The following is a 13,213-nucleotide window of genomic DNA, read 5'->3' as shown; positions in this document are numbered from 1 at the left end:
ACTAAATTGTTAGTTGCGACATGTCGTAAGATGTAAATTTCTCCCCTCTTGTACTTAAAAATACGCGTTTGGTGATATAACTCATAACTAAATATAATAAAGACCTATGGTCTTTTGATTTGAGGTCCTTGGTGTATGACCTTGAAACTGATCTCAAGGTCATAGCTTAATTTGAAGTTCTAGATTTTGACCTTTGCTTTTATTCTATATGTATACATGATAAAGATATACAACTTTTAGAAAAAGATATCAAACCATTTAACCTTGTAAAAAACAACCGGAAGTGACCTTTTGTAAACCGGAAATAGCTATTTTTTTGTACTTTTTAATATAAAAGTATATAGAACCAGATATTTTTGGAATCAGTGTCAAGTAAATATTCAAATATAATCGGAAGTTACATTTTTCAAACCGGAAGTAACAAATTATCTCCCTTATTTAAAAAAAATGTTTGGAAACAATATATTTTTGGAATCAGCTTACTAGGAGCTATCATTTGACGATTGAAATGACATTTTAAACTTAGTTTCACAACTTTTCATATCAAAATACATTGTTTTGATGGAAAGACCTTCAATTGTTCTCTGAACAATTGGTTTTTAATTTTTTTTTTTTTTTTTTCCGCCTAATTTTGTTCTTGCGATAAACATTTGTTTCGCAATATGTCGCTTAGATATTTGGTATATGATATCGAACAGTTTATGCGCTTTTGAAATTTACCCTGCGTAAACGAATACTTTTCTTTGTAGGAGTTATCTCCCCAAACACTGTTTTCCTTGTTAGCGCATCTCCTTCGCAACCGTAATATATTATGACAAATTTATTTTACAAAATTGCTCGTTATATCCTTCCCATGATTTGTCCTATTTTGACCGAAGTTATATGAACGCTCCATATGAGAGTTATTTCCCCTTATGCATTTGATATAAGTGATATGCATTTCTATCTTGTAAACCATAAGTGCTAGAGACTTAGGATCTTTTGATTTGAGGTCCTTGGTCCCAAAAAATGAAAATTAGGTCAAGGTCAAAGGTCAAGGTCATATTCTAATTTTTGAATTTGGCTAATTCTGTCTTATTTCCAGAAACTGTATAAGATAACAACAAATTATTTTACCTAAATTGTTTGTTGCGACATGTCGTTACACGTAAATTTTGACTGCAAGGGTACGTTGAACGTAAAAGGGAGTTTTCTCCCCTCTTGTATTAAAAAATATGCGTATGGTGATATAACTCATTAACCAACTATAAATAAGACTTATAGTCTTTTGATTTGAGGTCCTTGGTTTGTGACCTTGAAATAGAAGTCAAGGTCATAGGTTAAATACATCATAAAGCCATAAGGAACTAATATTATTAACTGATTTTTACTATATCAATATCAAAATAGATCTTTACTAGTGGAAAGACCTTCAATTGTTCTCTGAACAATTGGTTTTTAATTTTAATTATATTTGTTCATAATGACATTTATTGAAAGGTTTATGATGTCTGAGTATAAAAGGCGTTGAAAGAGATGTTATAATTGGGGTAAAGAAAACTGCTTTAGCCACATGTGATGTCAAAATAGCTACGCATCTGAAACAGAAACTGAAAATTTGTTATGCAGGATTATTTCATTCATCAGCAGGACCATCTATATGTATGTTAGTCAGAGAAGTGGCAGTGTGCCTTATCTAAATACAGTAATAAAACAGGTACATCATTTATTCTTTAATTTCAATGTAGCTAATTCAGTACATGACATATTTAGCTTTAACAATGATTTCAGTAGTAGCAATACGAGCATAATAAGGAAAACGATTTAAAATGGCGAATACTATATTGATCCGGATTGCTTTTACTATGAAAGAACATACCACGAATAAGAATAAGACTAAGATTGATTTATTTATAATTGGTTTCTTATCTATTTATCTCATCCCGATTAGAAATTTTAACATTTCAACACTGATTTATTTTATAATTACACTGCGAAGGTATAGTCCCGCAAGTAATTTTATATTCAGAGCATTTTTAGTATGTGTACATATCACGAAGGAATTTTTACAGTTATTCTAATTATATCATTCTCACCACAAGTTTACCTAAATTTGATTTATTTTCATGTGTCATCTTTATAAAAGAGAGAACCATTTCAGTAATTTCAGAAACTAGTTCTGCACTATTTGTGCGAAGTATATATACATGTATATAATATAAAAAAAAAATGGTATCTCGGAGCTATATTAAAATTCATCAACGGTAAATATCGATGATATCAGTAAGTTAACTGATACATTTTTATATTAGATATTTATTTAACAACCAATTTGAAGTAGGCAAGAGAGCTCATCCAGTATATGAGCAAATAAGACTTGGAGCTAGCAGGGTTCAGGTCATAAGTTGGAAACGAGCTGTTTCGGTTAAAGAAAGCAATTTCACAGTCTTGTGATTGGGGATCAGTTGATTTAGATCTATGCTATTATTCATGTTCCATGATCACAACAAATCATTCATACCCTGTCTGTATTATGTATAAATAATGTGATCAAACTAAGGTCTTGCACTAGGATAAATCGTCATTACTCACACAGTTTGTTTTTTTTGCGCACGTTTTAATCGTGCCCAGAAAAATAAAATGCTACATGTAATGGACAAGATAATCAAATTTTGATTTTCAAGATTGCTATAACTATCAAATATTTACATAAACTGAAAATATTATTGCCATCTGTTTGCCGTTCAAGTAACGAATCTTTATTTTTCGGGGTTTGTTTAAACTAGCTTTATTGGATTTTTCATATGAGTGGAACTAGTAGCTATCAATCCACTTGCGCATTCAAATGATATTAGTTTTACAGATAACAATGTTTCCATAAGTCCCAAATTTTAGAAAATTGATCAGCAACGCAAGATAGTTTTACTACTATACTTGGAAAAAGGCATCGTTGGTTTATGTCTGTCATATTTGTTTTCCGTAAACTGTTTTGTTATAAATTAGGCCGTTAGTTTTCTCTATTGAATTGTTTTATATATTTCATGTCGGGGCCTCTAATAGCAGACTATACGGTAAGGGTTTTTCTCATTGTTGAAAACCGTACGGTGGCATATATTTGCTTACATTTACTTCATTTGTACTTTAGTGGATAGTTGTCTCACTGGCAATTATAATCTTTTAAATACCATTAATAACGAATAGAGAAGAAATAGTATACACTTTTGCAAGTTACGTTTACAAACTTTATTACCAGATGTGTAGATCTTTCATTCTTTGATAAAATTATCGTCTGAAAATTGCTGATATAAATTTACATCTTAAGCGAGTTATTGTCTAGGTTAAAGGTTTTCTTAAATCTTATTTATATCTTTACAGAGGTCAAGAAAAGTTCAAATAAGTTAGGCGATGAATTAATGTTATTGCTTTTGTGGTTTAGATTTAATAGTAGCGTATATCTCAGACTATGAAACTGCTAATTAGTACGATTTTGTTATCTGAAAGAGAAACAACGCAATTTGGTTAAATACTGTGAACAGTTATACATGGAATTTTATGTATATACGTATATTAGAGAATATTAGTTTTTTGAAGCAAAAACAAAATTAAACAAACACAAAAAATGTTACACGATACCAGTTTTAATGCCGTATTGACGAGCGCCCTAAAGACGGCAAATATTCCATCGGCTATTTTTAGAGTCAAATTTTGGGGGGTCTTAACTGCACCTCAGTTTAAAAAGTTTTTGTCTGGGAAACAAGATTCATTTACTAGCTTCAATTGGCTTTGAACAAGCTTTCAGTAACTGCGAGTACTCTTAGGTGGGTACTTGATGTTTTTAGTCTATTCGTTAGTTGTGTCTTGTGTTTTGTGTCAATCTGATGAGTCAAACCTACCTCAACTTTCTTTCATTTTGTGTTGTTAACCACTGTCCCCGGTTACGGGAGGGCTTAGTTCTCACAAACTTGTTGTTTGTCGCAGTCTATTATACTTGTTTTACGTTTAAATTGATTTATACTTAAATATGGCCTTGTTTTCTTGTATGAATTGTTGCTGGGGCCTTTTATTGCTATTATACTGTATGGACTATGTTCAATGCTGAAGGCTGTATGGTGGCCTATAGCTGTTTACGCCCACGCTATTAAATTGAAGGCAAATAGTTGCCTCATTGACATCCATGTCAGATCTTTTAGTTTTTATATTTTCTGATGGTAAAAATAGAATTCAGTCATTGGTAATATAAAAAGTATTAACCATATATCTGATTACAAACATAACAGTTGGCAAGTCAAATATCTCCATCTGTTATCATATCAATTTTAATTATTTTTCTATATTGTATATTACCAATCTGGAGCTGATTTTGATTGATTGTCAATTTAAGATATTTCATGTTTCCAAAAGCGTGCTTGGATAGTGGGTTTTTCAATCACCAAATGACTTCGTTCGTGCTCGGAAGCTTGTAGTTACTTATGGTTGTGTTCTCTTACACATTTTCGTATCACAATTTGTTAGCAAGGTCAAAGTGTTATGAGGCACTTTAAGTAAAGAGATAAACTAATCGTATGCTCATTCTCGAAGGGCCCCGCAATATTAAGTAATCCACTCAAATGGACATGACATCGGACAAAGCGCTCAATACGATAGGACTTAACTTATAAGCGATATTGATTTTCTCCAAGATTTGTTACCTTAGTCAAATTTGCTTGGTTCCAATTTTACCACGATTGCAATACAAGAACAAGATTCCAAATAAGTGATTGAACCAAACTACAGTGAGAAGGAATATTTATTTGTCAGATATTGAAAGTTATTTAATTTTATACAAGTTACAATTTCAGTGATGCTGTATCTATTTTTATCTATTTATTATCCAGTTATGCTATTATCAATTTGCATCCATTTATTTACCATCAAACGGCGAAGTAGGTCATTGGCTTCGGGAATCTGTTAGCTAGTAGTTACTGCGGTCAGATTCTTGTTATTACACAATATTACAATCAGAGTTATCTGTTATATTGACTCTCAATGTATGTACTGGTTGGCGGTAACAAGTTCCAAAACATTCTTTATGAAATGAATGTTTTTGAACTTGTTTAGTGGCGGACTTTATAGGCTGCACCAGTACCGATGAACTTGATTTATCACTGTATTATTATTTAATTTAGAACATTAATCCATGTAATCTTCATTTCCACCTCAAACGTAGTTTCTCATGTTGATTTTGGACATCTGTTGACAGGGTTCAAGTCAGCACCCCATTATTTCAAAATTTTATTTCATTTTAGTTTTTATTTGAATTTTGAATTTCATTTATCTATTTTATTTGCATCTAATTTACGGTTGCCCAAAGACCCTTTGTTTGTGGGTTGGTAACCGACAAAAGCCATGATCTTACTTCGCCAATAAAATATATTTTGATTTTAATAACGTCTTCTCTCTTATAATTCGATTTAAAGGGCTTGACCGTTAAATCGCGTTATCAGAGGAAGGCAAGACTTGCGACAGTTCATGCACAGGTCAATGTAACGCGCATGTCTTAATTCGATTACACGATATATCAATTTTAACAGCTAAAGCACTCCTCACAATATTTTGAATGCACGGTCTGCTAGAAAGTAACTGAATTTATATAAGGTCAGATTGTTGAGTTTATTGTACGCATAATTAATGTAAACCCACCCATCCCTCCTCTTTTATTTTTTCGATACTGCTGTTTTATGTCTTATTTTACAGATTTCTGCTTGTTTTTAACCTCAACAAAGAACTCCTGTCACGGCTTCTGGATTTACAACTCTTCACCAGTTTATAAACACAATTAACCACAGTATAACGTCCATCTGATGAGTGATAACGGATTAGCAGTCATAGTGTACCGATAAATTATGTTATGACAGTCTTTTAGCAGAGTTCATCACTAGGTCGGACTTTATAGGCTGCACCAGTACCGATGAACTTGATTTATCACTGTATTATTATTTAATTTAGAACATTAATCCATGTAATCTTCATTTCCACCTCAAACGTAGTTTCTCATGTTGATTTTGGACATCTGTTGCCAGGGTTCAAGTCAGCACCCCATTATTTCAAAATTTTATTTCATTTTAGTTTTTATTTGAATTTTGAATTTTATTTATCTATTTTATTTGCATATAATTTACGGATGCCCAAAGACCCTTTGTTTGTGGGTTGGTAACCGACAGAAGCCATGATCTTACTTCGCCAATAAAATATATTTTGATTTTAATAACGTCTTCTCTCTTATAATCAGATATTGCCTTGGTTAAAAAACAAAAGACAAACAGACAAACGTCAGTGCACAAAAGACAACATGGAAAACTAAAGTCTGAGCAACAGGAACCCAACCGAAACCTAGGGTGATAAACGATGCTCTAAAACAGAATGCAGATCTTGCTCAATATGTGTCATCTGTCGCGTAGATCATTTTAGTACAAATCTTATGATCTATAATTGTGCAGGTCACATTTAGATCAACACAAGGACGGACTGGAACATATTCGAAGTCCTCTGTAATAATGATATCACATAACGGTTAACAAAATTGTGATGGCGTCTGTAAATTTACCAATGACGATTACAGCTACACCACTAGTATCTATTGTTTTCCATAAACTTTCTTATGAGCAGCAAAAACAGTTTCAGGGGGATAATACGACAAAGGAATAAACTCGACGTTTAATATGTTTAACGGTCAAGTTCGCAAATATATTTACCGATACAACATGTATAATGTTCCTGGTACGTTTGCAACTCAATGGCAACATGTATTCTTGGTCTATAAATTCGATTCGATTATAATAAATTGGTTTGTAGAACATTTATTTCTGATGTTTTCAAACTGTGCTTCAAGTTGTAGAGTAATTCAAAGTATATAATCAATTTACTTGTACATTGTAGAAATCGATAGATACATTTGTTTGTATTTTATTACTGTATGCCGTTCATTCTGACCTGTAAATTGTGGTTGAATGATGCTTTTGTCTCGACTGACCGACATATATCGTCTAAACCTTAAAGGTAGAAAAAAAGGACATTTCGTTTTTATTCCGTTTTATTCCGTTGTAATTGAAAATTACTCTACCTAAACAACCTGTCTGATCAAATGTTATCCAATTGCCTTCAAAATAGACGACATAAGATATGGAAAGAAGATTTGGCACGACAACTATAGTTCAACGTACAGCCTTCATCAATGAGCAACGCCCATACCACTCAGTCAGCTATAAAAGGCCCCGAAATGACAAATGTAAAACTAATAAACTATGAAAAATAACTTCCCAATTTAAGTACAAAAATATTAATGAACACAAATATGTAACTTGTCAACATTTATAGCATCGATTGTTTGCTGATTGAATACACATTGTGTGTGCGAATAGATTGTCTTCAAAAGTCATCAATAAAATCGATTATAGCAACATTATTAACCAACTATCTTTGTTTTTGATACGTTTATATGAATTATAAGGTAAAACAATACGGATCAAAATTTTGAATAGGTGTTTACAACTTAATTTGGGAGCATGTCATTATGATTAAGTTTGAACATGTTTTGTCTGAAGCGAATATTTAGATCTTTTCAGTATTATGAGACACTTCTTTTCGTATAATTTAATAAAATCGAATTTATATATTTATATGTGAATGCGACTTCTAGATAAACGAGTTATCAACTTGCTCCTTTTGTTCGTGTATGATGAGCCACCGTGTATGAGTTCTTCGGCCACATATAATTTTTATGAACAAGTTACGTATGACGCATATGTCTGAAGAACTCAAATATTCAAAACATAGAGCTATAAAGATAAGGAGAACGTGTTATTTTGCTGCAAAGTAAAAGCAATTGCAACTTAAAATCATTCTCCGTGGTCGAGTTCTACGATTTTCTCTTAAAGTGATGTACTATTGTAATGAAAATTACCGTTTCATTATTTTAAGATTTGATATGAACCCCCATATCTTGTTTTGTTAGACCTTCAGCGCAAAATAAGAAACATAAGAAAAAACACTCAAGGGCATCAAATAGACTAACATATATATTCCACATCTCATTTTTTAAAATGATTTATGCAATCTATAGAAATTTGGTGATACCCTATAAATTATATGCCAATACAATTGATAAAATAAGAAAAGCAAAAAAAAACTTCAAGGCTTATCCTTTGAACTCTGGTGGACATTCATCGTATTGGCATTATACTACTTGACCTTGTCTTTATATTACGAAGATGTAGGTATTGATATGTCGTTTGAGACGATTATTTTGTTATGCTACTGTTTATCGTAGATGAAAATGGTCCGTGATGCCTTATTATCATAATAACTTTATATCCAACATTTAAGTTCCCTAAATAAGAAATAAGTGCAAACTCATAATATTAACTATTTATCACAGAAAGGAAATATACTAAACCATTGCCATGATGATTCTCAGGATTCCCTGGTGGTGGAACTACTTGATTCCTTTCATACGCTGCAAAAGAATAAATATCGAACTGATATAAACCAACAATAATTGAATTTAACTGTGGTTAAATAGTTAAGTAAATCGTTGTTTGGACCTATAATCAATATGTATAAATGTGATATATGAAGTACATGTAGTCCGTATATGTATCTGTTGGAAATTCGGTATTGCATTGCGATTTATCTTTCCTTTTATACATTTCTAGGAATATGTTTGAATAGAAGCAAGCGTGCCTTTAATCTTTTTAATTAATGGTTAGTTGGTTGGGCTTATTAAAAAAAGGTAATGAGGTTGTGTTCTTTAAAAAAATCACGGTATCAAGTATTATTCTTGATGATTTTTGATGAACCATTTAAATAAATTCAAAAAAGAAAGTGTTTTTTTGGCCATTTTTTGTATAGATTATATGAAATTGGTTCTTAATACATGTAATATCAAAGAATTTATCACGTTGATAGGTAAGGGGACGACCATTTGATATTCTGGGGGGGGGGGGGGCAGGAGGATTTTGAAAATAAATAACTGAGCCCTTGATAATCACAAAAATAAATGGTTTGTTCTGTGGTAGTTTGAAAATGAATTACTTGACTTGCAATGTATTGAAAATAAATAACTCAGCAGGTCTAATCGAAAGTATGAGATGGCACCAGATTCTTCATAAATTCATCTTTTTTTCCAAAAAAATCGGGAACCACTTCCCAATTCCTTAGCTAGCCCCGCCCGAAGGGCCAAGTGAGCTTTTCTCATCACTTTGCGTCCGTCGTCCGTCATCGTCGTCGTCCGGCGTCGTCTGTTAACTTTTAGAAAAGTCTTCTCCTCTGAAACTACTGGGTCAAATTTAACCAAACATGGCCACAATCATCATTGGGGTATCTAGTTTAACAAATGTGTCCAGTGACCCGGCCAACCAACCAAAATGGCTAAAAATGGAACATAGGGGTTAAATGTAGATTTTGGCTTTATCTCTGAAACCAAAGCATTTAGAGCAAATCTGACATGAGGTAAAATTGTTTATCAGGTCAGATGAATTGGATAACCCCTCGTTAGGTTGCTGCCCCAGAATTTGTAATTTAAAGGAAATTTTGCAGTTTTTGGTTATTATCTTGACTATTATTATGGATAGAGATAAACTGTAAACAGTAATAATGTTCAGCAAAGTAATATCTACAAAAAAGTCAGATGACCAAAATGGTCAGTTGACCTCTTAAGGAGTTATTGCCCTTTATAGTAATTTTTTGTGAATTTTTCGTAAATTTTTGTTATCTTGTACAAAAATCTTCTCCTCTGACACTACTGGGCCAAATTCAACCAAACTTGGTCTCAATCATCATTGGGTATTTAGTTTAAAAAATGTGTCCGGTGACCCGGCCATCTACCCAAGATGGCCGCCATGGCTAAAAATAGAACATAGGGGTAAAATGTACATTTTGGCTTAAATCTCTGAAACCAAAGCATTTCGAGCAAATCTTACAGTAGTAAAATTGTTTATCAGGTCAAGATATATTTGCCCTAAAATTTTTAGATGAATCGGATAAACCGTTGTTGGGTTGCTGCCCCAGAATTTATAGTTTTAAGGAAATTTTGCAGTTTTTGGTTATTATCTTGAATATTATTATAGATAGAGATAAACCGTAATAGCAATAATGTTCAGCAAAGTAAGATCTACAAAAAAGTCAGAATGGTCAGTTGATCCGTTAAGGAGTTATTGCCCTTTATAGTAAATTTTTGTCAATTTTTCATCAATTTTTGTTATCTTGTACAAAAATCTTGTTCTCTGAAACTACTGAGCAAAATTTAACAAAACTTGTCCACAATCATCATTAGGGTATCCAGTTTTTAAAATGTGTCTGATAACCCTGTCTGCGAACCAAGATGGCCGACATGGATAAAATTAGTACATAGGGTAAAATGCTGTTTTTGGCTAAAATCTCAGAAACCAAAGCATTTAAAGCAAGTCTGACGAGGATAAATTTGTTAGTTTAGTCAAAGTATATATGCCCTGAAATTTTCAGACCAATCAGGCAACCCATTGTTGGGTTGCTGCCCCGGAATTGGTTATTATCTTGAATAATATTATAGATAGAGATAAACTGTAAAACATCAATGTTATACAGCAAAGTAAGATTTACAAATAAGTCAACATGATCAAAATGGTCAACTAACCCCTTAAGGAGTTATAGCCATTTATAGTAAATTTTGAACAATTTTCATAAATTTTGTAAATTTTGTGTATTTTTATTCGTTTATGTTAGGCACAAAAACCAAGGTGAGCGACACAGGCTCTTTAGATCCTCTAGTTTAATGATAAACGTATAAAATCATTTAAATATACTTGAAGTGTCTGAAAACTGATTTCATTTAACTTGGTGTATATTGTCTCAAGAAACCTTATCTCACTTTAATTTTAATAGGGCCGTACCTACATTGAGGCTAATGCCTCGTGTAGGAAATTTCAAAACCAAACGATTGTCTCAATATCAATTGTGTTCACGGCGAGTGCCTTGCAAGAAGCAAGTTCTGTTTTCCCTCAGACGTAGCCCTGATTTTTCGGGATCAATGTTTCTTATTTATTTGTCTTCTGTTCATCGATTGCCCTTCTGTATTCTGTTAGTGTTGCATTTTTGTTGTTATCTAGTAATTTTCTTACGAACTTGATCATGATTTTAAAAAAAACCACAGCAGCCACAGACTTAACTATGTGATTTCAAGTTTTGCTTTATCATGCACATTGGTATTTTGATGTTGTCTCTAGAAACTTAAGTCTTATACTGAAATGTTAAAATTTTGCTTTGAGACCAAAAGACAGTTTCGGAAAATTATTAAAACAAAACTTGCATTTTCAGGTTATGAAAGGGTCTTCGGGACACCCAGAAAGCATGATTTTGCATCTTTTGTTAGCTTCTTTGGCCTTGAAAGTGGTTCCAAAACCCTTAAAAAAATGTTTGCCTCTCTCCGCTCGGCGAAACACATTTGTCATTTAATTTACTTTTACAATGTTTTAAAAGAGGCTACTTACAACCAAACTTTAATACTGTGTATGTATACATGTATATGCAGTTGGGAATATAAAAGATTCATTTCTACAGAGGATGATGATTAATTCTGATTAAATGGTACATAATGAATTGACTATACATGTATTATTAATAATAAACAAATCATTTAAAAATTGTATGTTTTCGAAAATCATAAATATAGTTGTGAAAATGAATAATCAGTCCCTTGCTTTAATGAAAATGAAAAATCTTGCTTCAATAGTGCAGAAAATGAATAATCTGTCCTCTTAGTTCAAAAAAATAAATAACCGATCAAAAACAAATCCTCCTGGCCCCCCAGAATATCAAATGGTCGTCCCCTAAGTAGTTAAAGTATCATACGTTGAAATAATAGGTAAGAAACATTTGTTACACAATATGCTATTGACCTTATAATATATATATATATATATATATATGGGGTCATTTAATTCCATATGGTGATTTGAGCTTTGCTCTTACTCCAGATGGATTTTATAGATCTAATACAATCGAATTAGTACACTACGACATAATGTAACTTACAATAGCTATATTCTGTACCTTAGTTCTAAACGGTATATAGCACGATCTATAAAATTGCATAAAGGGAACTATCTGTTCTCTGAAGACAGAAATTCTCAGACGAGGTAATGGACGGCTACAACTAGAATTTATGATACACACTTTCTAATTGTGATTGCTGAGGATTAACTTCCCCCTTTTACATCATTCGAGGTAGAAAACTGGAACATATTCGTTGTCATCTGTGAAACGGATATCACATAACGGTTACCAAAATTGTGATGACGTCAGTGAAATTTATAAAAGGGATGATTATCCCTTGACTACTTTAAACTCTTGTTTTTCATAAGCTTCCTTGTGAGCAGCTAAAACTGGTCCAATGGTCGACTAACGGCGAAAATCGACATTGCATAAGTTTAAAGATCACGCTCGCAAATTAATTTCGCAGCTCAATGTCAACATGTATTCGCGGGCTTATGATAATATTCGATTATAAAAAATTGATTTGAATAAAATATTAAGTAGTATTTTTTATTAATGAGATGTTTTATATCGATCTAACGTTTATGGCTTGACTATATCAACCTATTCGTGTAACAGAAAAAAGTCGATCATCCTCAGCGACTTGAATAAGCTATAAGCAGTAAGCTATTTTTTAAACCTTTTTATGGTTTGTTCTTATGCTTTTTTTTACACTACTGTCTTATGCTCGCGGAGAGTTAGCGCTTCAAATATGATTAACCCCGCCGCATTCTCTATTTGTCTGGCCAAAATCTGGAGCCTGTCCTTTTTGTTTTTTAGGGGTTTTTTTGTTTTTCTCAAACGAATTGTTCTTTATCTTTTGTATTACAATAAAAATAAAAAAAACTGTCATAGGAAGTGAGATGCTGATCTCAACTTTTGTTGTTTATAATTAAAAATATGCAAATATGGATGAATAGTTCAAATACCCAAATTTAAAAGATATATACCAGTTACTTGTTTATCATATTCTAACATGTCTAATGATTTATTTCGCTTATTGTTGCCCAGTTTAGAAATTCAGATCATTATCCATTTATACGATGATAATTTTTAAACTTTCATTTTACTTTCTATAACACGGTATTTTATTTTGTTAAAAGTAATTCAACAAAAATACTGAACTCCAAGGAAAATTCAAAAAGGAAAGTCCCTAATCAAATGGCAATATCAAAAATTCAAACACATT

The sequence above is a fragment of the Mytilus edulis genome, chromosome 14 (genome assembly GCF_963676685.1).
Source record: "Mytilus edulis chromosome 14, xbMytEdul2.2, whole genome shotgun sequence".
In the NCBI taxonomy this organism is placed as follows: Eukaryota; Metazoa; Mollusca; class Bivalvia; order Mytilida; family Mytilidae; genus Mytilus; species Mytilus edulis.
Note: the sequence above shows the minus strand (reverse complement) of the source record.